General features: G+C 32.6%; 1 protein-coding gene across 4 annotated transcripts in view; it reads left to right on the forward strand.

Annotated features, from left to right (window-relative positions):
- LOC106090373 (uncharacterized protein DDB_G0292186) overlaps positions 1 to 26907 on the forward strand; it is a 240936-nt gene that overhangs the window by 178067 nt on the left and 35962 nt on the right. The window lies entirely within an intron of this gene.

Consider the following 26907-nt stretch of genomic DNA (forward strand, 5'->3'; position numbering starts at 1 on the left):
TAAATTAACGTGATAGCTAATTAGATAATCGATATTATGAAAAAGATTAAAGAAGTTAAGAAGAGTGACTTGCGTTATTTTTGTTTTTATAGTTGGCAAGTGTTGTCAATAACAATATTATGAATAATGGAAATTCAAAAGGTGAAATACTAAACGAAACTGGAAAAATTATCAGAGTGAAATTGTATAAGCGTGGAAAAATATTGTAATAGGGAATGATAAATGGGTGAATACTAGAAAAAAACCTGCTAGGGATCATATTGAACTATGGAGTCGGGACAGAGCAATAAATATGAAGTGAAGATTCTAACAACAACAATCTTTTTATTCAGAACTCTGTTTTAGTTTTCTGTTGTCACATAACCCATTTGGAGGCCTCTTGCTTTTAAATCATCAGTGTTGATTGCGAACTCGTTTGAAGTTAGCTTACTAATGATTAAGGATTGCATTCGAACCGATAGAGTGTTCAGGACACTTGTATCGGCATTACAAAAGTGAAGATAGTAGATAGTTTTTCGAATCCAAATACCAACTTTAATTAGAATTTTTAAACCAAAAGTTCCTGCCCCAGTCCTCTATTATTAGCTACTATTTTATCCACATGCTGCCATTAAATCAAAGTGAAAATCAATATCAAAATAATTAATTTAATGATTTCAAAGTACAAAATAAAACACACGACTCATTTCTAGAGATTGTATTTCTATAAAACAAAATTGATAAAACAAAGTGCATTTGCAAATTGCTAATGTTATATATAATATACAATAATGTCGTTTTATAGTGTCAATATTCAGCAATAACAACGAAAGCGTATTATTGAAAACGATTACACGTGCACTTTATAGCAAACTAAACGCCTCCCTTTGCCAAGCCATCAAAATTTATAAACGTTCTTAAACTCCTATAAAACCTTCAGTCAGGATGCCATAACAAAATTCAAAAACGTCAGTCAATCGCATGTTTGGCGTCATACAATATGCTATCACTTTGTAAACCGTCATAAATGCCAACATTTTGTGATGTTTCAGTAGCAAAAGTAATGAAATGAAACTGTGTTCACACCGCCACCATGCATCTCGCGCCCATCCTCTCATTTGAAAACAACAACTGAGCCCAAAAAATCAAAACAATCACATACGTCGAAGACATTGCGCATTTAGCGCGTCATTGAAACTGACAGCAAACACGCGGTTTTGTTTTCAAAACAATGCCACTTTTTCTCGTTTGAGTTTTTATTTTTATTTTATTCTTCGCTTTTATGCAAGTTATTCTTTGTTGTTTGAAAATTTTTCTGAAATTATAAATACAGAAGCCCTTACAGATAATAAATAAATACATTAATGTGGTCAAGTAAAATACAAAAGGAGATAAAAGACAATAATTGTTCAAATTATATTGAGTGAAAACTAATATAATATTTTCAGTTAATTAAAGATTCAGGAACATTTTGGGAAATTTTTCATTTTACAAACTTTATGGTAAAATCGATAATTATCGATAATTTAAATATATATATCAAAACCATTGCATAAAACATGTTGTGTAAATAGTTCTTTTCTTCAATAAAACGTTAAAACCAAATCGTAAATATATATGTATATATGTACCACCCAGTCAATGCTGATATAATTGATAATTATCGATAATTTAAAGAAAAACTAACAAAATAAATAATAGTTTTTAAAGATTGTTGTGCAATTAATCATTTTCTTATAAACCATTAATATCAACTTCAATAGTTGTTGCCAATGCTTTTCTCTTAAATTACTCTTATATTTACTATATATAAGTGTAATTTCATTAATAAATATATAATTTCAATAAATCGAAATTCAATTTTAGTTGTAAATATATGTGAAACTCGCCGGCATTATAAAAAAATCGATAACTATCGATTATTTGAAAAAAAAAATAATCAGAAAACATAATTGCAACAATGTTGTGAAATTAATAAAATATGTTTTGAAAATTCTTATAAATAGCCCCTTTTATGAAGCCTCATAACAACTAATCGATAATTATGGATTTTAATAAAAAAATGAATAAAACAAGCTATTGATCGATTCAGATTATATTAGACACGTATGTTGAAGGTCATGAGAGAAACCATTGCACAAAATTTCTGCCAAATCGGATGAGAATTGCGTCCTCCTTCGAAAGTTAGTGTGCTTTCGACAGACAGACGGACGGACGGACTTGGCTGGATCGACTTAAAATGATATGACAATCAAGAATATATATACTTTATGGGGTCTCAGACGCATATTTCGAGGTGTTACTAACAGAATGTAACATCTCTCTCCAACCTATGGTGTAGGGTATAAACATTTTGATCAAAGTTATGAAATGTGTTCTTATGGATAATATAAATGAGCACATTATTTTTTCTAAAAACGAGTCTAAAGAAAACATACAATAAACGACAATTATCGATTTTAATAATAACCAAAGGAATAAAAAAAATTGATCCAAATTTGGAAATGTGGTCATATGTTTAATATTATTGAGCACATTATATTCTCTAAAACCGAGTCTAGAAAAATTTAACAAATACTAATTTTCTTAAAAATCATGTCGATACTAATCGATAATTACACAACATTGAAACATATTCCATGACATAGGGTTCAAGAAGCGGAAAATTAAAATAAATTGGTTCAATATGAAAGTAAGCGTCAACATATCGATAATAGTCGATTATTTAAAAGAAAGTGCCAACATTTATAATTATGATGTTATTATAATTATTTTCAAGTAATCGATAGTCATCGAATATTTTCAGGTAATGATTATCGATTCTTTTTCAATAATAATACTAATAGATAATTTTCAAATTATTGATAATAATCGATTATCAATTTTTTTAAGTAGTCGATATCTATCGACTATTTTCCAGCCATAGATCCTTATTGTATATTTTCAAGTAATCAAAACTTATCGATTCTTTTAAAATAATCTAATTACCGATAATATTCGATTATTTTTATATTAAGGCTAAATGATTTTTTTAGGTAATCGATACTTATCGACTATTTTTAAGTAATATATACTTATTGCATATTTTCAAGTAATCGATACTTATCGATTCATTTCAAATAGTCAAATAACCGGTTATAATCGATTATTTTTAGATAAAGAATTGTAGTACTCAATAGTTGCTGTTTTAAGTAATCTATACTTATCGAATAATTTAAATAATCAAATTTTAGGTAATAAAAGATTATTATTAGATAAAGCATTTTAGTCATCGGTAATTGATAATTTTTAAGTAATCGATACTTATCAACAAATTCAATATAATGGATAATAGTGTATTCATTTAATCAGCTTAAAATAATTACAAATCAAATTAACACAGAAAATGCATTAAACTTAAATACTTATCGATAAATTTAAAATAATGGATAATAGTTTATTTATCAGTTTAAAAAGATTGCAAATTTACAAAGCATTAGTGCTGGAAATAAATGGATAGCACTATCGATATTTTATTTTTTGTCGGATTATCGATTGATATTTTTGCTATCGATACAATCGCCAAATTTTTTTTACAAAATTGAACAAAAATAATCGATCCGACACTGAATGTACCCTATAAGATTCATTGCTCCTTTAGAGTTTTCATTCGATTGAGCTAAAACTTTGTACAATGACCTCTCTTATGACTTCCAACTGACTTTATTAAATTCGGTTTTATTCGGTGTGTGCATTGCTTCTATATAAATCGATCTCCTTATTTTTCCTTCTCATTTTCGTTTGATATATAGGTGATGAAAAATTATCGATACTTATTATTAGAATAATTCGAAAATATCGAATGTTGCAATTGCCGATAATTTGCCAGCTACACAAAGCATAGTACCTCAGAAATGTCGCCAGCATTAGGAAGCGATAACCAGCCTTCAAAAAATTTTTTCTGCTATTTCACCAGGATTCGATCCCAGACGTTTAGCATCACATGCTAACCTCTGCGCTACGATGATTACAAATCAAATTAAGATTGTAATTGTATTAAATGAAAATAAATGATTTCACTCAGATGAATCATATTCAATTGTGAGATATCCTTCAATTTTAAAATTACATTAAACTACAAAGTGGTGTCGCTATGCACCACGCCGTTCGAATTCGACATAAAAATTTTCATTGAGCTTAAACTTTAATGGGACTGCACTCAGTGATATGAGAGATGTATCATCTCAGTGGAATGGGAAATTTAGTAGTAATAAAATCATATCAACTAAAACAATCGGTTATTCGACAATAGAGATTATTTTCAAAAAACCGATAACAGAATATTTTCAAATAATCGCTAATATTTTTGAGAGGATACACAGATTATTATCCAGCTGTAGATCTTTACATTCGATACTTCTAATCGATGAATAACAAAGCAAGGTACTCTTAAGAAGTAAGGAAGGGTGAGCTGTTGATGAAACAATTGTCAAGATTCTCAATTCGATAGTTTTTTCTGTCATGCCTATTTTCACGATATTTGTCTAAATGGTTATGGTACTCTAAATCGATAATAGATTATTGTAATTAATCCGTAGTAAGTCCTTTTCAAGTTATCGATAGACAATTTTCACACAATATGTGCGTCCGTGTACTCAACCATTTGTACAAATTAGCAAAAATTGTTCTATATGTTGTAGCACTGAATTCTTGACTTAGATTTTCTTTTTCTAGATGACTTTTTAGTATTTAGAGGGCACAACAAGCCTATTACTGGCTTAGATGTATGCCCATAGTGGCATGTGGCGGATTAATATCCACACCCCGTTTTCAACCTAACCCAACCTACTGGCACTTGTTCGCGTACTTTATTTGCCATTAGTAGAGTGCGTGAGAGCGAGCAAAATTTTGAGGGTTTGGTAATTGAGTGCATATTTCTTCTGCACTTTTTTTTCCCAGCTGAAATTTTAATATTTTTATTTCATATAAATAGCAAAAGAAAGGTAAAGGCAGTTCTTGCTCTCCTGGAAATTTTTACTGGCCAATTATTTATGGAAAAGTAATATTAAGAAATATTCGATAATAGAATATTTTAAAATAATCGATAAATGATAGTAGGCTTTTATCGATAAGTTTTGATTTTTTGCAAATAATCGATTGTATTTCGTTGGCCAATAATTATTCATTATTTGCAAATAATCGATAAAAAAAATAATTTCAAATAAACTAAGGGTCATTTTTAAGAAGTCGATAATAGTCGATTATTTTCAGAAAATCCCTAACAATTACTTGTTAAAGTACTCATTAATAATCATTTTATTTTCAAATGATTACCAATCACCAATTCAATAAAAGGTTTTAATGAAATTTATAAAAAAATTAAATAGTCAACAGATTTGTAGTTGTTGTTGTTGTAATAAAACACAGTCGGTTACTTAGCAACTATTGAATTAATTTAATTAATATAAAAATAATACTAATATAAACTTCAAGTACAAAGAGATAGTTTGGCTACAACTGTGGTGTTGTAAACTTTACGAGCAACTAAATTTTGCTTTCTCCTTTGTAGTTTGTTACTACTGATGACAGGTTTCCATTACTCTGTAATCGCCTGGGACGATGTTGCCACAGATTATTTTAAAATTATCGAAAATAAACGATAGTTATCGATTATGTTAAAATAAAGTACTTGATCATTTTCAAAACTGTGGCTACAACTGTGGTGTTGTAAACTTCGCGAGCAACTAACTTTTGCTTTCTCCTCTGTAGTTTGTTACTATTGATGAAAGGTTTAAATTTCTCTGCAATCGTCTGGGACGGTGCTGACACAGATTTAAAGTTATCAAAAAAAAAAACATTTATTTTCAAATAACCGGTATTCGATTATTGTTAAACAAACGATAGAAATCAATTATTTTCAAAAAATCCGAACTAATCGATTACTTTCAAACAAATATTCAAAATAATTTTCCACTGAAACTTTCTATTGTCGTATGTCGTTGGGAATTGTAAAAGGCTGATATGGGTTAACATTTGTCCCTAGCTTATTGTGAGGTACACCCCTAAAGGTGCACTTTAATTAACAGCTCAGATAGATCAATGAGTTGATATAACTATTATATAAATAGGCTTTCCAACTTGACCTCGTGAGCCTTAAGAAGACATAATTTTTTTCCGATGTGGCTATATTTTGGTAAGCAAAATACAAAAAATAACCCCAATATCTACTTAAGTACACTGATACCGTATAAACGCTGCTCCATGTTTTAGGCCACTAATCGACTGTTTTTAACTGCGAAAGAAAATATATAATTTTTAAAAAAAAAAAAATATTTTTGTTGACAAATTTATATTTTACAGGCTGTATGGGCATACTTATTGGTTTTTGGAAAACAAAAATTTTCATAATCAAAAACTGCAGCATATAAACATACAATCTAATTTGTTCATAATATTATTAAATATTTAATAATTAATTTTTTATTTTCTTTTCTTTGCAGGTAAGTCTACTCTAATCTTTCAACACAATGAAATGTAGGGTAAGAATTCTTTCGCCTTTAACCAAACTGTTGCTGTTACCACATTTGGCTTTTCAACTAACTGAAATATATATCATAAATATATATCTGTATACATATATAGAACAATTTTTGGCTACATATATCCATTTGGTTATTTATACTCCCCCTTTGGCTTTTTTACTGAACTTGTGATTCCTTTGTTGATTTCTTCTTACGATTCTTGTTATATATTTCATTGGAAAAATATAAATAAACATAGAAAAATTTTCTTGTGGTATTTATGGATAACCACAAATCTTCATGACTATTTATTTAGATATACATATATATATAGAATTTTTTTCTTGTATTATTATTTCGAGATTCCATATAGGATTGCGTTAGACGAGTGACATTTTTAGTACAACAATTTTAGGATAGAAATGTTTTTTGTTTCAAAATCAAAAATTCAGTGATTTGGCGAACTTTAACAAAAAGAGATGAGTATTATATTTATTGTTTAATAACAGTGCGAAATAATTAATAACGTCATAAAAATTATGGGGAAATACAAATTGACCATTAAACATTTTTTAGTTAAATTTTTTATTTTAAAAAGTTTTTGGAAATTTGTTAGATTTTTTTTTTAAACATTAAAGCACAAATTATCATAAAATTTCATGGTGTTTGAATAGTACGAACTTAAACAAAAAGAGATGAATGTGATGCTAATGGTTTAAAAACAGTGCGAAATAATTAATAACATCATAAAAATTATGGGGAAATACAAGTGGTGCCATAAATTTTTATTGAAATATAAATAATTTGCAAATTAAAAATTTTTTAAGATGAAAAATTTTTATATTATTAGTTTTTGGAAATTTGTTAGATTTTTTTTAAATACTTTAAAGCACAAATTATCATGAAATTTCATGATGTTTGAATATTTTTAAGAATCCAGAATCCTTGATTAGCAAAAAGTATATCCTTATAAATGCGCGTAGTCAGGAAGGGAATAATTACAAAGTTGCGAAAAAAAACTTGAAATTTCATTAAAAAATTGTCAAAAATCTAAAAATTTCCTTCCTTCCATTCCAATTGACAGGAATGGTTAGGAACCTACCAGAACTCACAGAATAATAAATAGATATTTTATGGCCTTAATACGCTATATCAGGAGATCGGGCGGTCAGTCTATAGGGCAGCAATATCCATGTATGGTCTGATTTGGACCACACTTCGCAGAAATTGGTAGGGATCTAGCAGAACTCACTGTGTCAAATTTAATCGATATCGGATGAAAAATATCCAATTTATTGCCTTAAAACTTTAACTGAATTCCGATTTTATGAGATCACAATGTCAGTTTTATATATAAAGAAAACGAAGTCATTCAAAATTGTTGGGAAAATGATTTCAATTACTAAAATGTTTGAAAAGTTATAAATATCCAAATAAATAGAGAAAAAAGTTTATTGGGTATTTACCCAATTAATACCCAAGCATTGGGTATTTACCCGGTAGAAACCCATCGCTAGTCATCAACCAGAGGTCTTTAAGCTGTTCAACCATTACTAAGTATTAATATTTCTAAGCATTTTACGGTCAAAATGGCTATCATTATACTTCAATGAGATAAGTGCCACTAGGAACGCAGTCTACTAAGGTCGTTATAAAGAACTTACCTGCCAAGGCAGCGTTTAGGCTCGGGGATATCGTCGTGCTGAATGATCACGGCAAAATTTTTGTTTTGAATATTATGCATGTGAAACGAAAGTTGAAGAAAATTCTTAAATAACTGGATCTTACCAAACCGAAGCAAGATTTTCTGAATTCGATTTCCACACAGCAAAGTTTGAGCATGATTACCCATGCTGAAAACTCATGATTTGAATACTTCGCTGAACTTGATATCGATATATTGTTAAGACTACCACACAAGTGTACAATCTTTCAAGTAGAGATATGTGCCATTATGATGGGCGCTATTGAAATCCTAACTAGGGATCTGTCATCTTCGAGACTCAGTATGTTGTATGAAGACACTCAAGGCCTTGGATTCAGGATGGGTGAGGTTGAATTGCATGGCGCAACGTCCAATGACCCTTATAGCCCCACGCTAGTTACATTGCGCTTATGTCGGTTCCCGGAGACAATGTTATACCGTCTGTAATTTAAAAATTCCATAGTCTGAAAAAAAAGAATTTCTGTATTTTATTTAGGAATCAATAAGGATGAATACAATAAAACAGTGTTCACACTTCTTTGTAATGTAATACCTGGTCATTGCCAATTCTAAGAAAGTTACAACAAGTAAAATTTATATGGAAAATTATTAATTGCTAGCTTATAAAATGATTCAATACAAATCGCAAATGTCAATAAATAAAAACTATTATTTTCTAGATTGAAAAACTTAAGTCTCTGACTTCTCATAATTTCGAATACATAGAGCAAATTTTCAAAATCACGAATAATTCTTAATATTAATTCTTTTAGTTTTTATTTATTCTTTTTTTTTTTTTTTGCTGGTATAGTTTTTCTTCTAAAGTATTAGGAGTTCAGTATCTGTTTGCAAGTGCTGATTTGCGACTAACTTTGATTTTTGCTATGTTTATGTTTTTTTACAGTTTTATTTATTTTTTGTTGTTGTCTGGTTGTTGTTGGTTTTTTTGCTAAAGTTTATTTTGAATATCTTATCTTGAAACTACATTGTTTTTTGCTGTTGCTGCTTCTGCTGGTTGTTTCATATTCATTTTTCGTTGTCTGTTGTGTATTTTTTTTTTTATGAAATACAGTATTGCCCTCATATGTCAGTGGTTATTCACTTAAGATAAGATAATTTCATTCAAATGGTAGTGAAGGCAAATGAGTTTTTATCTCAGGTAACTTACCTTTATGAATCCAGAGCGAATAATACCAATTATTACCAACAGATAATAGGATGTTCCCAGTTCTGGGAACGAAAACTTTCTTTACTTCATTTGATCCTATGTTTTGTAGTTAATGCCCATAAATGTTACAAAGTCGATTTCAGGCAGACTAAGGGAAGGCCGCATTGGAGTTTAGAAAGTCCCGGATTTTTAAAGGGTTATAAATGACAGGAGGAACAAAAATATACATACCTTTTAATCGTTGTGGGTCCCAAGAAATAAAAATAAGGGAGAAAGTGTCACAGGCCACGCCACAGGAGAAAATTTTAACTCAGAGAGGCTTGAAATAGGTCCTGAATCCAAACCAATGCTTTCTCGCGCCTCAGTAGTTGGCTGGACTGCGATGGAGAAAAAGTACAACAATATTCTTATGTTGCTAAATATAGTATAAATCGGTCTTAAATCTGATTTAGCTCACATATAAACCGATCTCTTATATGGACTTTATGAGCCCCTAGGCGGTGCAACTCTTATTTGATTTAGCTGAAATTACTTCGGCTTCTCCTACATCCCAACCAAGTATTGCTTGCATAGGTCTATAACCTTATAAAGCTCCAATAGCTTAGCAATTAAAATTCAGAAAGAATTGTTAATTTTAATTTTTTAATTTTATTTTTTTGTCTATGGACAATTTTGAACCACAAATGAAGATTTGGAATCCCGTACAAGTTTTAACAACTAAAAACTTTGGATACCCATCACCCCGGGTATATGTTTTGTTCTGCGGGTCAGAATGGGAAAATGCTTTACACATGTGATGAGTACGTCTCTCGCCTTATGCCAATGGTACGGCTAAAAACCTACTTTGTTTCACCCCTGGGAATTAATTCCACCCCGGAACACCTTTTCCATTACTTTGAGATGATCGCCAGATCTGGTGATTATCTATATCATCTTTGTTGTGTCTACGTCCAGACCTCCGCATTCATACTCTACGCCGCTGCGTCCAGGTCCATCTTCTTCCTGCGCAGTACTTGTTCGGCATATGGAACTCTGGTATTGTCATCTGGAAGTTCGCACTATGCAGATGAATCAAAGCTACAAGACAGAGTTGGCCTGGGGATCTACATTACGAACCCAAGGACTGAGATCTGTTTCCGACCACCTATCCATAATTTGGTCCTGCATGCGGACATACGGGCGATCATGGAAAATCGACCTTTCAACATCTATCGCACAAAATCGAAAGTTTTAAGGGAATTAAGCTCAGATATTTGTCGTTGAAAACTGGAAGCTTGATTTGGTTTTAGGACCCTGATATCTTGGGAAAATGTTCTTTGATTCCGATCTTGGAAACCGCTTGGTTATTGACCCATCTTACTGTAGGAGTATCCCGATTATATTGGGTTGCCCAAAAAGTAATTGCGGATTTTTCATATAGTCGGCGTTGAAAATTTTTTTCACAGCTTATGACTCTGTATTTGCATTCTTTCTTCTGTCAGTTATCAGCTGTTACTTTTAGCTTGCTTTAGAAAAAAAGTGTAAAAAAAGTATATTTGATTAAAGTTCATTCTAAGCTTTATTAAAAATGCATTTACTTTCTTTTAAAAAATCCGCAATTACTTTTTGGGCAACCCATATATTAAGTTTATCTTGTAAATAAATTATTTTTTCTATTATAACACTGGAGGCCACCGTAGCGCGGAGGTTAGCATATCCGCTTATGACGCTGAACGCCGGTGTTTGCACCCTGGCGAGACCATCAGAAAAAATTTTTCAGCGGTGGTTTTCCCCTCCTAATGCTGGCAACATTTGTGAAGCACTATGCCATGTAAAACTTCTCTCCAAAGAGGGGTCGCACTGCGAACACGTCGCTCGCTTTCGGCTATAAAAAGGAGGCCCCTTATCATTGAGCTTAAACTTGAATCGGACTGCACTCTTTGATATGTGAGAAGTTTGCCCCTGTTCCTTAGTGGAATGTTTATGGGCAAAATTTGCATTTGTATTTATAACACCAGTCCATAGCAATTAGGGATTGCTTTCTCTCATTTATATTTTTTCTTTTTATTTCTTTCTACTGATGAGTAGTGGACTCCAAATGAAATTATATTATTTTTTTTTTTGCTAAAAATGAATTGCTTTCTCTCTATTATAATAAAAGTTTTCCTTCCCTCATTTTAAATTTTTTCTTTTTTTTTTCTTTTTACTTTTTCGGTTGTGTGTCTCATGTTTGTTATAATATAAAAATATATATAAAAAAATATGTAAACTAAAACTATAACAAATATAACTTAAGATTTAACCTAATGATTAAAATCATTTATTATCATCTAATGAAACAAAGAATTTTACAAACTTATAAAGCAAGGAGGAACATTTTCGTGAGTCTAAAATTAAAGACTTTCAAACTTATGATTTTGGAATATTTATGGAAGCCATATATAGTTAGCCGAACTTTCTTTAATTGGTCTAATTAGTAAAATCACCATTAACAGTTTCAAAGCACACAAATATAAGGTCAGTTTTCATATCGATGGCTTCATAGAAAAAGTGCCTAACTCGATTTTTTGTTACTTTACCAGAGTAAGAAAAAACCTGACATAGACATTTTTTTAAATCCTTATAACTCTGTTATTTACAATCGAATCCGCAAGAAATGTTTAGGGAGGAAATATATGACATTTGTCTTCCAGAATTAATAAAAACAACTTGACCTAGACCTATTTTTAAAATCGTTGTAAATAAGTTATTTGCAATTGTATCCACTTGAAATTTTGAAGGAATATTCATCTTATATTTGTCTTCCAGAATATACAAGCATCATCATTTTGGAAAAAACTTGAGTTAGGTCTTTTTCTATTAATCTATCAATATATTTTTCTTGATTTAATATCAAGTCTGTTCTCATATCATTTTTGTAATTCATAAACCTCAAATTTGGTGTTAATTACAGTTTGAGGTCATTAGAAATGTGATATTGTCGATGATGATAATTAAGTATTTTTCCATAAACCAACCAATTTTGGGATAGCTTTAATTTGTTAATTTAACAAGTCACAATTTGGTAAAGAAGATAAAAGCGATAGGCTTCGGTGCCTTCTTTGATAAAGAAGAAAATGGCTTACATTTTACAATCTCCCTTCTAATGTTATGAACTCATGAAAGCAAAAATAGTCCAGAGAACTTGCTTAACAGTATTCATGGTGAGGGAAAAAAAATTCCACACAAAAGTTTACTTTTAATATTAAAATACAGTTCAGATTTATGGTAGGCACTAATTAAATCAATTATATTTCAGCTTTTAAAAAACTTCCTATAATTAAAAGAAAAATTATTTTTTATGAATAGCATTTAACAAAAATCAAGAATAATCAAGTTTCATGGTACGTAATTGAGTAGTTGCTATACTTACTATCGCAAATTGAACGCAAAGTTTAAACATCGATTGGTAATTATAGCCTAGTAAGACTTCCTATAAAATGAATGGCTTACTTATGAGGTAAGCCTTTGACCATTGAAAGTAAAAAAAAGTAAATGACATGAATTATTTAAACTATGTTCCAAAATTGAGATTCCATTGCAGGATATTGTATTGTATATGTTCCAAAATGTTCATACCGTTACTTTTGTAATCATACGTTTAAAGTTGGAATTTTTTAAAACAGAAAAAAAAATTTACTATAATTTTTTGGCTATGAAAAAAGAACGATAACAACGTCGTGATTTCTCCATTTTCATAGTAAGATTGTCTAAATTTCATTTCAATAGAAAGTTTTGTTTAAATTTTATTTCTATTGGATATTTTGTCAACATTTCATTTACACAGACAAATTTTCCAAAAAATTTTTTCTATAGAAAATTTAATCGGATTTAATTTATTAATAATATTTAAGCTATAGCAATAAAAATTCAAACTTTATAGATACAATACTTGCCATTACTTTAATTGCAACTCCAAAATGTTCATTATGTATACACTAATTTATGTTCTTCTCCTTAGTACGGAAAAACGCTATGATTTACGGGTACGAAAAAACATTGATTAAAACACATACAATGACTTATTTATGAACAATAAACATAATACGACAGAAAAAGATCCAAATTTGAAGTTTATTTTAATTCTCAGATCAAAGATCAGACATTTGTTTATTAGTACTAAGGCTTACTGAGACAAACTATAATTATCAGTTATTTTAAAACTAGAGCCCAAATGTTGTTGACCCCAAAGAGACGAGTATAGCTTTTTTCATAGAGCAGAAAGAAAAAATAAACAAAGCGAAACCCAACAAATAAGAGCGTTTTATGTATAATGTTTGAATGGTTTCCTATAAGAACTAAGTAGAATTTCTATAAAGTTAAGTGGATAGTATGGGACCTATAGCAGGTTATAGATAAACAGGAATCGTAACATTTGCAATGGAATTTAAAGTCAAACGAAACACTACTTTCAATTATGCAGCCACATCTCATAATAATTGCGCCTTCTAGAAGCTCACAAAGTAAGATCGCGAAGCCGGTTAATATGCGAACTATATATAAGCATGGGCTGATTTGCCCATTTACAATGCACCCGAAGAAAAGGTTAAATATAGCAAGAGAAAAGGAATTAAAAGAGGAATAGGTATTAAAAATGCAATTTTCCAGAGAAAAGGGTATAAAAAGCGCCCATTCCCAGACCAATTATTTATTGAATGTGCCCTTTTCCAGAGGAAAAGTTAAAAAAAGTGCACCTTCTGAGGAGAAAAGGCATAAAAACTATCCTTCCTAAGGGGAAAAGGTATTAAAAGTACACTTTCCCAAGCGAGAAAGGTATTAGCAGTACAATTTCACAGTTGGAAAGGGCATTAAACTACTTTAAGGGAGATAGGATATGAAAACTACTCATTTCTCATGGGAAGGGTATGAAAACCGCTCTTTCCCTGGGGATAAGGAGTATAAAAACCACCATTTCGTAGGGGATATGGTATAAAAACCACATTTTCACTGGAAATAGGGTATCAAAACCATCCTTTTCCAGGAGATAGGGCATAAAAACATAAATTTCCCATGGAATAGGGTATAAAAACCATTTATTCCCAGGGAATTGGGTATAAAAACCATCCTTTTCCAGCGGATAGGACATAAAAACCACCCTTACCCAAAGGATACGATGTAAAAACAACACTTTCCCAGGGAAAAGATATAAAAACCATCCTTTCCCAAGAGATAGTGTGTAAAAACCATCCTTTTTCAAGGATAGGGAATAAAAACTAGCCTTTCCCATGGGAGAAGGTAAAGGGTGATTTTTTTGAGGTTAGGATTTTCATGCATTAGTATTTGACAGATCACGTGGGATTTCAGACATGGTGTCAAAGAGAAAGATGCTCAGTATGCTTTGACATTTCATCATGAATAGACTTACTAACGAGCAACGCTTGCAAATCATTGAATTTTATTACCAAAATCAGTGTTCGGTTCGAAATGTGTTCAAATTTTGACAAATTTTGTTCAGCGATGAGGCTCATTTCTGGTTGAATGGCTACGTAAATAAGCAAAATTGCCGCATTTGGAGTGAAGAGCAACCAGAAGCCGTTCAAGAACTGCCCATGCATCCCGAAAAATGCACTGTTTGGTGTGGTTTGTACGCTGGTGGAATCATTGGACCGTATTTTTTCAAAGATGCTGTTGGACGCAACGTTACGGTGAATGAACACATTTCGAACCGAACACTGATTTTGGTAATAAAATTCAATGATTTGCAAGCGTTGCTCGTTAGTAAGTCTATTCATGATGAAATGTCAAAGCATACTGAGCATCTTTCTCTTTGACACCATGCCTGAAATCCCACGTGATCTGTCAAATACTAATGCATGAAAATCCTAACCTCAAAAAAATCACCCTTTACAAAAAACCACCCTTTCCCAGAAATGGGGTAAGAAAACCAACCTTGCCTAGGGGATAGGCTATATGAACCACCGTTTCCCAGCGGATAGACAATTGAAACCATCCTTTCCTAAGGGATAGGATATAATAACCAACTTTTCTCAAGGGAAAAATAATAAAAACCACTATTTTTCAAGATATAGAGTAGAAAAAGTACCCTTTTTCAAGGACTCTTATATAAAGCAAGTGAAAGCGTGCTTAGTTCGGGTGGGCCGAATCTTGGGAACCCATAGATTCTGCTAAAAATTTATACAAAATAAATTTTGTTGTAGAGCATAATTTTATTCTACATACAAAACTTCTGCCAAACCATCAAAAATTAAAGCTTCTAGGACCCGAATAATGATGATCGAGAGACCGGTTTACATGGGAGCTATATGAGGAAGTCATTACAGAACACCTCATATAAAATTTCAGCCAATTCGGACAAAAATTGCGGCTTGTAAGGGCTCAAGATATCAAATCGGGAGATTTGGACCGTACTGAGCACGATTGTTGGAAATCAAGGCTGTAAGGGCTCAAGAAGTAAAATCGGGAGATCGGTTTACATGGGAGTCAGGTTATAGGCCGATTTCGACCGTACTTGGAACAGTTGTTGAAAGACATAACAAAACGCCACATGCAAAATTTCAGCCAAATCCGACCAAAATTGCGACTTCCCGGGGCCCTAGAAGTCAAATCGGTTAATCGGTTTATATGGGAGCTATATCAGGGTTTTTATCGGTTTGGACGGTACTTGACACAGTTGTTGGAAACCATAACAGAACACTATGTGCAAAATTTAAGCAAAATCGGATGAAAATTGAGGCTTCCAGGGACTCAACAAGTCAAATCGGGAGATCGATTTATATGGGAGCTATATCAGGTTATTCAACGATTTGGATCGTACTTGGTGCAGTTGTTGGAAGTCATAACGGAACACTATGTGAAAAATTTCAGTCAAATCGGACAGAAATTGCGGCTTGCAAGGGCTCAAGAAATCAAATCGGGAGATCAGTTTATATGGAGCTATATCCAAATCCGATCCGATATGGCTTATTTGCAATCCGCATCGACCTACATCAATACTAAGTAAATATGCAACATTTCAAGCGGCTATCTTTACGCGTTCGACCGCTATCGTGATTGCGACAGACGGACATGACTAGATCGATTCAGAATGTAGAGACGATCAAGAAAATATATACTTTATGGGGTCCTAGATCAATATTTCGAGGTGTTACAAACGGTACCCCCATCCTATGGTGGTGGGTATAAAAATCAATTTGTGTTTGTTTGTTCATTTGCGGGTTTGTGTTTATTTCGCATAGACTCAAAAACGGCTAAACCGATTACCTTAAAATTTTAACAGATTGTGTAGGATCGTGTGGAAGGAAACATAGGCCATATAATTTTTTTGATATCGGAAGGGGAGCGGACCCTCCCCCTTATCCACCAAAAACACCACCCAGCAAAAGTGAACCCTTCGGGACAATATGGGTATTAAAGATTGGGTCCAAGTGCCCAAGAATTCGCCATATTCAAACTTGAGTCGAATTGCCCAAGAAGTCGCCCTAACCTCAAAACTCCTCCAAGATGACAAATTGAACTTTCATATCAATATGTAGCTCATATAAAAGATATTTGGGAGTAGATTACAAATCTGGCATGCAAAATCAGGTCGACGTATAGGGAGTCACCCCACCCCCAAATAGGCTGTTAGCCAATCATGACTATATGAGGCTCGCTTTGTTTGTTTGTTCCGTATAGACTCAAAAACGGCAGAACCGATTTTCTCGAAATTTTCACAGATTTTGTAGGTTAGTCTTGAAGGAAAAATTTTTCGATATAGGAATTGGGCCGCACCATCACAAGTGGACCGATCGATACAATATGGGTATGAAATGAAAGGTATTGGAGAGTAGAATACGAATATACGTCCCAATTCCAAAACTCCTCCAAACCGACATATTGTAATTTCATGCCAAGGGACTCAAATGAAAGGTTTTCGAGAGTAGATCACGAATAAGGCAAAGAAATGAAGTCCATGTAATGGCACCCAAATGGCCATATAAGCCGACCATGGCTATATGAGACTCAAATTAAAGCAATTCGGGAGCAGATTAGGAAAATTACATTAAAATTTGTGTTAATGTAACTAGGTGGCTCTTAAAACACCTCAAATAGGTTATTTGACCCATCATAGCAGTATGGGACTCAAATGAAAGGTATTTGAGAGTAGAAAAGGAATCCAGTTTTGGGGCCAACAAATATGGGACTCAAATGAAAAGTTTTTGGGAGAAAAAAACGAATTTGACACCTATTTTGAGGGCAAAATGCCGGAGTGCCAGCCCCAGCCCCAAAATGCCCTCCAAACCGTACATATTTATCGGCCATGGCAATCTTGGGCTTAAATGAAAGGTACAGGGTTTTTTTTAGGGACGCTATAAAGTGACCGATAGGGACTGCATAGGACGCCATATTTTTGACGCTTTTCTCACATTTTTCTTCAGTAAGCTTTGCCATTTCACTATTGAAAGATATGCGATCCAACAACGAGTCGAAATTATTAAAATTTACTAACGAATTTCGGAGTCAGTGACCTCAACGTTAAGAGTTTCAGCGATGGGTCTCATTTCTGGCTAATTGGCTTCGTCAATAAGCAAAATGGATATCTCGTTGCAAACGGAATGACAAAATGAATATACCTCCATCCTTCGGTGGTGGGTATAAAAATAAACTCATATCTTATAAAAGATCTTAATAAAGTGAAAGCACAAGAAAGTACGTAATATTTTCCCAAGGTGTTAATTGCATTTAAGGAAAACATTTTGCATGGTAGTGTCATGTTATGTAGGAAATGGGATATTAAGTTTCATATACGGTATGGTTTAACTTGAGTATTTATAATTTTATTGGTAATTTATTGCTAATCAATATTATGCAACACCTATTTTCCTATGAGCAAATTATTTAATCATCTCTTGCCATATTGTAATATAAAACCAAAAAGTATTTGAAATAAAGGGAAAAACGGTTTTAAAGCAACCTCAACAATTGTACTAAAATATTTTATTAAAATAGTTTAAAAAAATCATTTACCAAATGCTTTCTTATTTATGCAATATCAAGGGCAATAAGATATCAAAGTAACAGATACACCAATATCGAGTTTAATCTTCATGATAAGGGATCTCAGTTTTATCGCTGATTCCGAACGGCGTGTGGCAGAGCGACACTATGTATTTGAAAAAATCGATCATAACTTAAAACGCTTGCAAATCCTTAACCATGCGTCGAAATCGAGGAATGAGGTTAATTTGTGACTCACCAAAAAATCGTAGAAAATTGAACAGAAAGGGAATCCACAAGAAACCAGACTTAAGAATGCTTGAAATTCCTTATCTATGTGTTTTATGAAGAAAAAAATCCATCTAACAAAAAATCCAAATATCCTCAAAGAAGGACTATTTACTTTTTTTCTGAAAAATAACAGTTTCTGTTCCGATGCAACAAACCGTCTTTAGCAGACACCATAAAAAAATAAGTTATAATTAAATTATGGATGTGAGGAGAGGTTAAGCTTTGTATGTTGCTGAAGGGTAGCTTGAAGGCTAACTTTTTTATTTATTTTAATTTTTCATAAATTTCAGAGGTTTAAAACATTTTTGAACTAAAAATTTTTTATACTTTTATTTTTCTTCTAATTTTGTTGCCATACATTGTTTCTGAACTGGTTCACACTGCTGTCTATGATGCCAATCTTCTTAAGTGGCGTCTACTACTTCAACTTATCATAAAAACGCCTAATGCGAATTATGTCCATGTCTTTATTAAAAATCCAAAAAAATCTACTTATCTTTAAAGTGTTTATTTTATATTGAGAATAGAATCAAGCAAGTGTTTACATTGTTGATATGAATGTTTTGTTTTCTCTCCTACTATTTGTTTTTTTTTCTATTCCGTTTTATCAGACACATGTCTAATCTGTTAAGAAAACAGCCTCAGCAACGTTTCTGATTTGTCATAGAATTATGTGAAATACTGTCAGCTACTACAAATGTATGTCTATTAGACGGTATCTACAAATTAAAGAGTATCTTTGTACACCCACACTATCTGTTCCAAAGATAGTAGTGTAAATACAAAAATGAGAATAATTTATCTGAAATGTTTCATTTTAACAAGTTCTTTGTGTATTCAGATAGGTAGTACACAGAATATGTAAGAGGCAGATAGTAGAAAATCTTTTATATAGCAAAAGGTATACAGAAGTCGCAAAACCTAACTACTGATTGCAGTTGTCAGATAGAACTATACCTCGTACCTTAACACATTTCACATTTATCCCAGGGAGTTCTAGAATAGAGAAGTTTGAGAGGCTAGAAACCAGGGAGTTTGTATGTGAATAATACAATTCAATACTTCATAATGCTTACTAATTTAAGTCTTTTGTTTTTACTTTACAGTAATCTTCGAGTCCCCTGAAAACCTATACCTTAAGACCACGTAAACTTACTTGCATATTTATTTGTTGCAGGACTTGCAAAACCCCTATAATTTACCAGTAAACATTATGGTGCATTAGCGGTGTTATTTAAAATCATAAAATTACCAATTTATAGCCAATGAACACTATAATTATAGTAAGCTTCCTGTACACTCAAGGCATTTCAGGGTAATAATTATTTATTTGTTTCTTTTTGCATAGTAAAATTTTAATAATTAAATTACTGGTTCATACCGATACATTTTTGAATTAAAACTAAAAATATATTACCCTGCAAGGAAATATGAAATCAAACACATTTATTTCAGTTTTTATAGTACAGATGAAACATAGTTTCCTGTATAAATAGAAGGGATCTGAGCAACTCATGTAATGGAAAAATAAATACCAAGAATATTCTTTTCTTTAAAAAAATTACTTAAGAAGAATCTATTAAAACCAAAGATATCGTAAAAATGTTAATTTTATCCAATCTCAAGAAAGAGTTATTACCATTTTTATTGGTTTTAATGAAACAACTTCTTATTCAATAATGAAATGTTTAAATTCAAATGACTTGGCTTGTTAACTTTCTGTATACCGTTTCTTTGAACTTGTTCACATGACTGGAAGTAGAAGGAGTCACTCTTATAGTTCTCTAACACCCAACCATGGAGTTTGTTCGCTACACTGATAGAAAAATGCCGTTACTTTGTCAATACCTCCTGGTATTATTTTGTACGCGTCATGGGCAAAGATTTTTGATACCATTTGGTATTAATTCAATACCAGACAATGGAGGCTATTAAGAAATGAGGGCGTCAAATTTGTATTCTTGTCATCGCGCCAGAAACGTTGTTGAGCTTTGTACTTAAAATATTGGTGGCAAATATATAAAATGTTTTAATACAATTTGAGTGCTTAAATTCCTGTTCAAATACTCGAAAACGAAGAAAATGGAAATAGTACAAATTCGAAGGACATTCTACATCAAAAACGTGATAGTCTATTGTGCGGAAAACGTTGTTGTGTTGGTGTATTCATATGAAAACCACTTCTGGCAATCAATGGATATGGAATCAATTTCTGAATTGAGATTGGTCACTGTGTTACGTTATAATATTTTCAATGTTTTTTTTTTATTCTACATAACAACTTCTGTCAAACCAGCTAAAATTAAAGCTTCTAGGAATCAAACAAGTACGATCGAGAGATCAGTTTATATGGGAACTATATCAGGTTATAGACAAATTTTGATCGTACTTGGCACATTTGTTGGAAGTCATAACGGAACACCAAATGCAAAATTTCAGCCAAATCGGACAAATATTTGGGCTTCCAAGGCTCAATTTGCAATTTGCATATTTGAAATTCCGCATGTCCTAAATGCAGAAGCTCAGAATTTTTGTGTGATTCTCCAGCATGCTATTTATATGCTATCACTTTTATGGCTAGCGAGATCGGTATGCTTGGAAATAGGGATACCACGTCGTATGATATCATTACTTCATCCTCCCCCACGGTCGTGTTTCATATTCTAGATTTAAAATCCATTGAATCTTTGACATTGTATGCGGAATTTGCAGTAATGTTCTTTAAAATGTCTACCATATATGTCAAAAGCCCATAACCTGGTGAATTTATAGAAGAACAAATTGGGCTTAAAGGTATTCCTACTTCTTCTTCTTTGGGAGACCACAAATCCGCGGTGCTTACGCAAAATTTGCCCATGAACATTCCACTAAGGAACAGGGGCAAACTTCTCACATATCAATGAGTGCAGTCCGATTCAAGTTTAAACTCAATGATAAGGGGCCTTCTTTTTATAGCCGAGTCCGAACGGCATGCCGCAGTCATAATTATTGCCAGCAATAGGAGAAGAATACCACCTCTAACAATTTTTTCTGTTGGCCTCGCCAGGATTCGAACCCGGCGTTCAGCGTCATAGGCGGACTTGCTAATCTCTGCGCTACGGTGGCCTCCTCCGTGGTGCTTTTGTCGTGTTATTAATTAGTTTCTTCTTTTCCATACAGTCTATGAGGTTCATATTAAACAATGTTTCCACCAATACATTGTTCTTGCCTGGCAAACCAGATGTTGGGTCTGTTTTCAATTTAATTTTCTTTCAAAAATTTGCTCGTCTGGGCACTGTATTTGTAATATACTTATCAAATGGTCATCTATGAGAGATGTAAATTTAGCTCTCGCAATCTCCTGTTGTTCTCTACCCTCAATTGTCTAGATGCAGTCCTCTCCGTCATACTTCTATGCAATGCGAGTATGCTTGAGTATGTTTTAGTGAGTATTTAGAACCCCAAGAGAGAATACACCGAGTACTCGTTGGTATTTTGGTATTGGTGCTGTTCACGAAATAATTAGTGTGGGTGTTTAAGTTGTTTTCGTCTCCTATTTTCTCTTTTAATCTCTGTAGCTTCATTATGTGCCTAGCTTTGTTATGCTGATCAAAGCCATTGAGCAGTGTTTTCTGCCGGAGCTCTCGAAGAACATCTCCATCAAGTAGTTTCTATAGTTATTCTCTATCCTCTACAGTTGCACTTTATATTTATGCGTTTGTTTATGTTTTTGTTCTGTGAGAAGTTTTTAAATTCTGAGAGGAAAGTTTCTAATAAGAGAATTTTTTTCAGTTCAGGAAAAACGTTAAAAATATCATGTCATTGATAGCGCTTTAAATGGTTAGTTTATATCCAGTCATTAGTATCATTGTGAAATAATTTCCATGTGCCTGCACGATCTACAATTCATAGCTCTATAATTGTGATTTTTTTAGATGGAAGCATTTACACCATTTTTTTTTTTTTAATTGTCATCCCTAACATTTTTGGAGGCCACTGTAGCCCAGACATTAGACATTTGTGAGGTTTTATGCCATGTAAATATTTCTCTCCAAAGAGGTGCCGCCCTGCGGCACGCCGTTCGGACTCGGCTATAAAAAGGTGATCCGTTATCATTAAGCGTAAACTTGAATCGGGAAGCACCATTTAACAACAACATTTAAATCGCATGTTAAGCCTCTTATTTTCCTCTCTTATTTCCACTTTACATTTTCACTTAAAAAGATACAAATTACTAATAAAAACTAATTTCCCCTATATGCTCATGAAAAAAACCTATACTTTAGGAATTTTCCATAATAAAGGTTAATGAAAGAAAATTTTTCAAAATTCAAAATTTTTATATGAATGTTTTAAACATTTTTTTCTATTTCATTCTTCGAATAGTTTCAACTGTAACTCATTAACATATAGGGTCAAATTTCTGTTGACGTTAGTCACGTATCGAAACATTTGCAACAGACATGATCGCATGCACTATATGTCATTCACCTTATAATGTAAAATACTATGCATTTCCTATTTAACATTTGACGCAATTCAATGATCTCCAGTTATGAGAGTGATCAATTGAGTTCAACAGAAACATTTCAAGGGACTTTAGCCTGGTTGTGCAAAATGACTTAGAGACATAACCTTTCCAATGGCGGTAAAAATCATTAAACTGATTGATGCATGGAAACTTCTATATGCACAGAAAAAATAACTGCTAGAAAAAACCAATTACCAAATTTGTATGCGAAACTTTAAATGAATTTCAGCATTCAATCGAAGACAATCTTTGTTGAAGTACGGAAGTAAGTCTCTACAAGAGATTTGAAATTTTGTTGACTTTCAACAAATTCTTTAGTTGAGGTAGTTGTAAAAATGGGCGTACAGCCATGTAGAGCACAAAACTCCCATGCCATTCATGACTTGCAAACACAGGTCCGAGTCCCTGGTCGTCAAAAAAAAAATGTTTTTCTTTCACTACTCTTTGTTTTAGAAAATAGAAAAAAATTTCTTGAGTGGTTTTTACCTTTTTTTTAAATTTAATTAGTTGAGACAACTATTACTGTGCAGCAGTACCTATTGATTTATTTCATCATAAAGAAGATGATGTCGGAGGGCTGGAGGATGCGTACAAGACTACCAAACAAGAGATCATGTGTTCTATACTCTGCGGCACCAAAATTATTAAAATTTGTTTTTAAGGGTAATAGTAGAGGTGACAGAGGAAAACCCGAGAGGGCGAGCCGAACAAACAAAACAAAAACACCACAACCCGAAGCAAAGCACATGCGTTGGCTGGTTAGATGTTTTTTTGTCTTGCTTATGGATATATTGTTGTTTTTCTTATATGCCGGCTTGCAAAGAGTGCCTTTCAATAACAAATTTGTACTTTGGGTCATTGAGATTCAAAATAAATTGTTGCAGGAAAATTAACAACTTTTCTACTTGTTTTTTCGACCAAAGTTGTTGTTTTTCAAAATTATATTTATCTGTGTGCGTCTGCAATTTATTTAATAAAGAAACAACACTGCATAGGCTATACATTTAAAGATATAAAATAAGTAATTAAAATAATAATAAAATTTTATTTCACACAATCGGATAATGACCGGCTGCAGACCGTAGGGTCTCTGTTTCTTTTACAAATAGAAAAATGCACTTATTTTAAATGATAAATGTGCTGCCAAAATAGCATTTGACTGATTTCTTAAATCGCGACTTCGTATGGCACTACACAAAACTCATCGGGAGGATCTGTCAAACACATGCCTTTTTCTCATCTTCGGATCGCGTGAAAACGTGATAACTTTATTTCTATAAAAAAATCAGTAAGGAAAGGCAAAAGTCAGGTGGAGCCGACTATATGATACCCTACACCACCGAGTCAACATACATACTACTTTCAATACTTGAAAACTATCTTAAAATCTTATCAGACTTTAGTTTTGCATATCTATTGAAAATTTGAATATTTTTTCGATAGGACTTAAATGGTCGCTACTACAGACTTTAAGGGCCAAATCGGAGTTATATCTAAAGCTGGACCGACTTCAGTGAAATTTAGCACTAGTGCGAGGACTTCAAATAAAACACCTCACGCTAAATTTTATAAAGATAGAACAAAATTATGGCGACTACAGCCTAAAAGGCCATATCGGATGAAAGATATATATGGAAACTATATCTAAATCTTAACCGATAAAAATCGTAAATTTTACACATGTATTAAAACGTCAAATAAAACCTTTCATGCGAAATTGCGTAAAGATCCGACCAAAAATTGTGGCTTCTACAGCTTTAAAAAGCCATATCGTCTGAAAGATATATATAGAAGCTATATTTAAATCTGATCCGATTTTTACATACGCATTACGACGTAAAATAAAACGTCTTGTGCTAAATTTTGTTAAGATCGGACCAAAATTTCCAATTTTGTCAACATTTTATTTTTATAAAAAATTTGGTCAACATTTTATTTTTATAGAAAATTTTGTCAACATTTTATTTTTAAAGACATTTTCTGGGTTACCACACACTTGTGGAACAAGTCGACTTTTAGAGCCCTGTTCAACTGCAGGTATGTGCTTTACAACCTACTCTAGTTGGGGTGGGTATGTAAAGCACCATAATCCATTTGACGAAGCCCGCTGATGAAGATTCAGATATCGCGATACGGGTAGACGGACAAATGCTTTTTAGCAAAATCACACATTTGCCTGACTTTTAAGAGTTTTTTGCTCCGATATTCTTTGAATAGGAAAGAATTAAACAAAATGGTAAATCTCAATAATAATTTTATTTGTATAAAAATTTTATCAAAATTTAATTTTTAGAAAAGTTGTGTCAAAATTTCCTCCCATTTAACAATCCACATCACTTCAAAAAGTCCAACAGCTTGCTTATGTTCACATCCGAAAATTCAGACAAGTTCTCAAAGAAATGAGAACCTTAAGTGGAACTCCTTGTGGCTGCCAGTGCGGGATACACACACATTCTTCTCATCCTCGATGTCCTCACAGATTTTCAGAAAGTCGTTACTTTGCCATTAATTCTCTTCCAAAATACCTTTGATTTGAGTCCTATATTGAAGTACATAATCGGTATACAAGGCCGACCATAGGATTAGGATTGTGGCTACCCTTCTTCCGAAACGCTCTACAATTTCTATTTAAACATCGAAATTTCTCCTAAAAACACAAGTCATTATCTTTTGAAAATTTGATCGTCCAAAGAAATTTTAAAATCAAAATTCCCAAAAATACCCCTTTATCAAGCTTTTCTATAGAGCTATAGGTAATAAACACCTTTGGATGTATGTATGTATGTATGTTATTCAAAAATCGATTGTTTTGAATTCCGAAATGTCATTGCCCTCCTTTCTGATGAAAGCGAAATGTAAACAAGTGCCTGCATGCCAAACCATTGCCTAGTTAAGTTTAACACAACTCATAATTAGCCATAGCCCAAGTAATTAACAAAAACAAATTTATCAGATGGTTATTTTTAGCATCCATTTTACAAATGATGGGCTAAAAATACCCATCATGTCAATATCTACTAATATTTACAACGAATCTGCCTACAAGGCGATTACCAGTCATACCAAGGGCCTACTATTTACATTTCGATAAACGATAACACTAACCTAGATTTCTGAGAAAAAATAATTTATTGCCATCCACGCTATGGAAGGGATTTTCCACAAGAGTACAATAAAGAATTATTTAAATTTTGATCAAAATAAATACAAGAAAAAATACCGGCTGGCTGGCTGCTCGGTGGGCCAGCCGGCTGTGCGAAAAAACCCAATAGTGAATGAACCAGACATCTAAAGAACGAAATATTTTGTGTGTGTGTGTGTTTCATTTTTAATTTTTGTTTTGTTTTGCTTTTGCAACATATCAACATATGAAAAACGCCAACAATAACAATGAGAGCAAAAAAAAGAGTACACACTTTGATCGCATGGTAGAATTTAGTCAGTCAAAGCACCATACGTGGTTTTTGTTGCTTTTTGTGGTATAATTCTCCGCTCTGTTGTTGCTTAGGCTAACAACACATACACCAAATCATTGGGAATCTAATGAATGACTCATAAAATTCACGATATTAAAATAACGTCACTCTTTATTATTGTTTTTGTTCGGGTTGTTGTTGTGGTGGTGGTGGTGGTGCTGCTGCTACACTCCACACTGCTGTTGGCCGGAATCGATGGCATTCGTTTGCGATGTCATCGTAGTCGACGTCGTTTTCGGTATCGGTGTTATTATTTTTTTTTTTCTTTGCGGCCAGTCGTGATATTTTTGCTATATTAGGGAATATCACAATTCACTTAAAAT

This window comes from Stomoxys calcitrans, chromosome 4, assembly GCF_963082655.1.
Source record: "Stomoxys calcitrans chromosome 4, idStoCalc2.1, whole genome shotgun sequence".
Classification (NCBI taxonomy): Eukaryota; Metazoa; Arthropoda; class Insecta; order Diptera; family Muscidae; genus Stomoxys; species Stomoxys calcitrans.